The sequence below is a fragment of the Rousettus aegyptiacus genome, unplaced genomic scaffold, assembly GCF_014176215.1.
Source record: "Rousettus aegyptiacus isolate mRouAeg1 unplaced genomic scaffold, mRouAeg1.p scaffold_m13_p_1, whole genome shotgun sequence".
Lineage (NCBI taxonomy): Eukaryota > Metazoa > Chordata > Mammalia > Chiroptera > Pteropodidae > Rousettus > Rousettus aegyptiacus.
Window position 1 is genome coordinate 147,452,464 of NW_023416284.1, and position 4,095 is coordinate 147,456,558.

Here is a 4,095-nt window from a genome sequence, read left to right on the forward strand (position 1 = left end):
TTTTTGGAGAAGGTTGATAAGTGGTAGATCCTGTAATAATTACTTGATGCTTTTATATTAAGTGAATGAGAATATAAACATGTGTAATGTGTCTTTTCATACTCATTTAAGTAACAGATTCTTGAAGATTTATTTAACAAATATACTTTTTTTTTTTTTTTTAAGTGAGGCAACCTTTGGCTGACCTCACAGATTGCAAGGACCTTGTCAGTTTACAATCTCTTAGTCTTTATTTGTTACACCTACAGTACCTGGTCTTCCTAGGTGGTTTCCCATGCAAGTACTAAGCAGGCCTGACCCTACTTAGCTTCCAAGATCAGACGGAATCAAGCTTGTTCAGGGTAGCATGGCTGTAGTTAACAAATATACTTTATCACTTACTTTTATCTTTTAATATTTTTGAGTAGCTTATACATGAATGTGATTCAAAATTTTAAACATACACAAAGGTATTTGATAAGAAATCTCACTCCCACTCTCCAATCCCATCCTTTTTAACGAAGAAATCACCATTCTTATGTATTCTCTCTGAAATAGTCCATGAATATATAAAGCACCAAGGTATCTGTGTGTTGCTATCCCCCCACACTCAAATGATAATATATGATGCAGATGTACAAAGTTAAGGTCATCACCTACTTCACTGATAATTGTTAAATTATGTAACACATCATCTTCTGTGTAAATTGTATTCTTCCAGAGGTCTATATTTTGCATTTGACTTTTTATCTGCCACTGAAAAATATTTTGCATTCCTTCTGATATGGAAGTATTGAGATCATTAAAAATACAAAACAGACAAATAAGTCCATTTGGCTGAACACTCCCATCTTTAAAATGTTGAGAGCAAACTGTTTTTATCCTATAAAAATCTTAATGGTTTATTTTCTAATTCCCCAAAGCTCTTTTTTTTGATAATCATTTTACCACAGGATAGAATATCCACTGTTTATGATTAGCAGACTGATAGTATTGTAGAGAAAAACCTTGCACTTAACATACTAATTTTTCTCTACTTTCGTAAATTTTATTACATTGCTTGACACATTGTTCAGTTCAACTGACATGAATTTTACAGAAGAAATTTTCAAAATGAAGGAGGCAGTGTAGTGATTTATATGCAAATCTTAATCTGGTTGCTACTTCAGAATGTTATTCTGTCATTGCAACTTTGTCATCAAAACACACTACTCAAAATTAAAATAACATTTGTTGACAATGCAATCCTCTGTAGTTTATAAAGTTCAGATTTAGCTGTATTTATTGACAATGAACTGAAATAAAGGTAATTTTCCTTCACAGTATCAATATGTTTAGGTTATCCACATAACGAAAAATAACTGCTGTATTAGCAGCTAGCTATCCGTATATTTGCCAAACAGCTATAAAGAATATTTTGCTAGTTTATTAGTTTTATGAGTTGGTTTGCCATATAACTGGTTAATCCCTGAATAGGTGGAACTATGGCGTCATTGGAAAATGATGCTTAAGTTTCATTCTCTGCCCAGATTTGCTCAACATTTGCAATCAGTCTCTTACTAATGTAATCTGTAACCAAGAGTGTTGGCCATTTCATATGGCTAGTTAATCTTAGCAAATTTTAGTGCTGATTTGAAAGAAGCCTAAAAAGGACTAACTTAGCTACTAATGTTGAACCATAAATTTAATACAGGTTTGATTTAAAATAAAATGATGGTAAAAATATAAGTTTTAATACATAATTGTTTATGTGTTTAATATTTTTATTCATTCCGTTGTTACATTTGATAAATTAATCTTAAAATCAATTGTTGAAAATTAAAAATAGAACTGTTATATATATGATATATATGTACCAATGTATGTAACATATACTTAAATATATAAAAACATAATATAATATATACAGTGTATTATATCATATATACATATATATCACATTTTCTTTATCCAATCATCCACTGATGGACACTTAGGGTGGTTTCATGTCTTTGCTATTGTATATACATTATACATAGACACATATAAAATAGAACATTATTCAGCCATAAAAAGAGGGAAATCTTGTCTTTTGCAACAACATGGATGAAACTTGAAGAAATTACACTAAGTAAAATGAGTCAGACAGAGAAAGACAAATACTGTTATGTTCTCACTTATATGTAGAATATAAAAAAGCTAACCTCAAAAACAGAGAGAATAGAATGGTGGTCGCCAGGGGCTGGGGTTTAGAAGAAATGGGAAGATGTTTGTCAAAGAGTAAACTTCCATTTATAAGATGAATAAGTTCTGGGCATCTAATGTACAGCATGGTGACTATAATTAACAATATTGTTTTATAGACTTGAAACTTGCTGATAGAACACATCTTAAAAGTCATCACCACACACAGAAAATGATAATTATGTGTGGTGATGTAGGTGTTAACTAACCTTATTGCAGTAATCATTTCACAATATATACATATATCAAATCATCACGTCATACACCTTAAACTTAATTATGCTATATGTCAATAATATTTCCATAAAACCAAAAAAATATTTCTTGTTAAAACATAGACCTATTTTTCATGATTAGTATGCAATTGAAAGACATGAGACTCATCACATGACCTTGAGTAACCAAACTAGTCTATACTCTTCCTGAGTAAACAAGTCTACTAATTGCTTGTTAGGATGTCATAGCAAGTTCAATTTGCTATAAAAATTTCTAAGCACTTAACTTTTGATGTTTGTATCTTTCTAATTGTGGATCAGCAATAAAGAGCTTGAGGATTAACACTGGTCTAAGGACCCTACTTTGAATAGCAGTACAGAGGGGTGTCTCCTCACACTCATAATAGGTTTAACAATTTTATCACGCTCTTATAATAGCCTTAACAATTTAATAATAGGTTTAACCATCTTTGCTAATCATTTAGGTTGAAAAAAGTATTGTATTTTATTTTGTTTCCTTTATTCGATAAGTTTCTACCAGAGAGCTTGCTTTCTCTTATAATTATCAGAAATATTTATGTTCTTAGAATACTATCTCCATATCGCCCTTGTGTATTACATTTTCCTCTTTGTAATTTGTCCTTTCCTTTGTTTATGTGTCTCTGACATTAGGAGTCCAGTGTAGTTCAGGTTTGTTGTCATAAGGATTTATCTTGCTCTATTCATGCCTTTGGATTCCCTGTCTAACTCAAAGAATCTTGCTCACATTGCAATTCTTTGAATGCTAGAGATGAAAGTCAACACTACTCCAACTGAATTAGTTTCCTGGAATTCTGTAACAACATACCACAAAGTAGATGCATTAAAATAACAGAAATTTATTCTTTCATAGTTCTGGAGCCTAGAAGTCTGAAATCAAGATGCAGGCAAGGTCAGCCATGCTTTCTCTGAATGCTCCAGAGGAGGACACTTTTATGCCTCTTCTCAATTCTGGTGGTTGGCAGTGATCCTAGAAGATGCATCATTCGATCTCTGCCTTCATCTTCAAATGGTCATCTTCCTTCTGTGTGTTTGTCTCTGTGTCTTTTCACTTTTTATAAAGACACCAGTCATATTGGATTTAGATTCCACCCTGATCAAGTATGACCTCATCTTAACTTAATGGATTACATATGTAAAGGTTTTATTTTCAAATAAAGTCACAATCTGAGGTTCCAGGTTTGACATGAATTTTGAGGGATGTTATTTAACACAGTACATTCAGTATGTACAGCATTAAATGATGTACTCCTCTTTTGCCTCTAAGGATATTTTGCTCTTCTCATCCTAAGACCTATAGTACTTATATTTATCTGGATTCTTTTATTTTCAGACCTGTGGCACACTTGAATTCCATTCTGGATGGATGAAGGATGAAGAGAAGAGCTCAAAGGAGCAGGAAGGGACAGAGGGTAGTAGAGTGTGCTCTAATAGAATTAAAAAATAACAATTCTCTTTAAGTTGGTAAAGCATTTTTTTATTGTTGTATTTCATTTCTCTTGGTCAGTGTATACTCTGCCCTCAAGTTAGAGCCAGAGAAGGAGAACAGGTAAAACCTCTTATAGATTTTTGTCCTATGCTATATATACGTGAGATTCAAAAATGCTCAGTGATATTCATCATCATCGATGAAGATGTT

General features: G+C 32.1%; 1 pseudogene; it reads right to left on the reverse strand.

The window, feature by feature from the left end:
• Positions 1–239: 239 nt before the first annotated feature.
• Positions 240–358, reverse strand: LOC118605188 (annotated as a pseudogene).
• Positions 359–4,095: the final 3,737 nt, after the last annotated feature.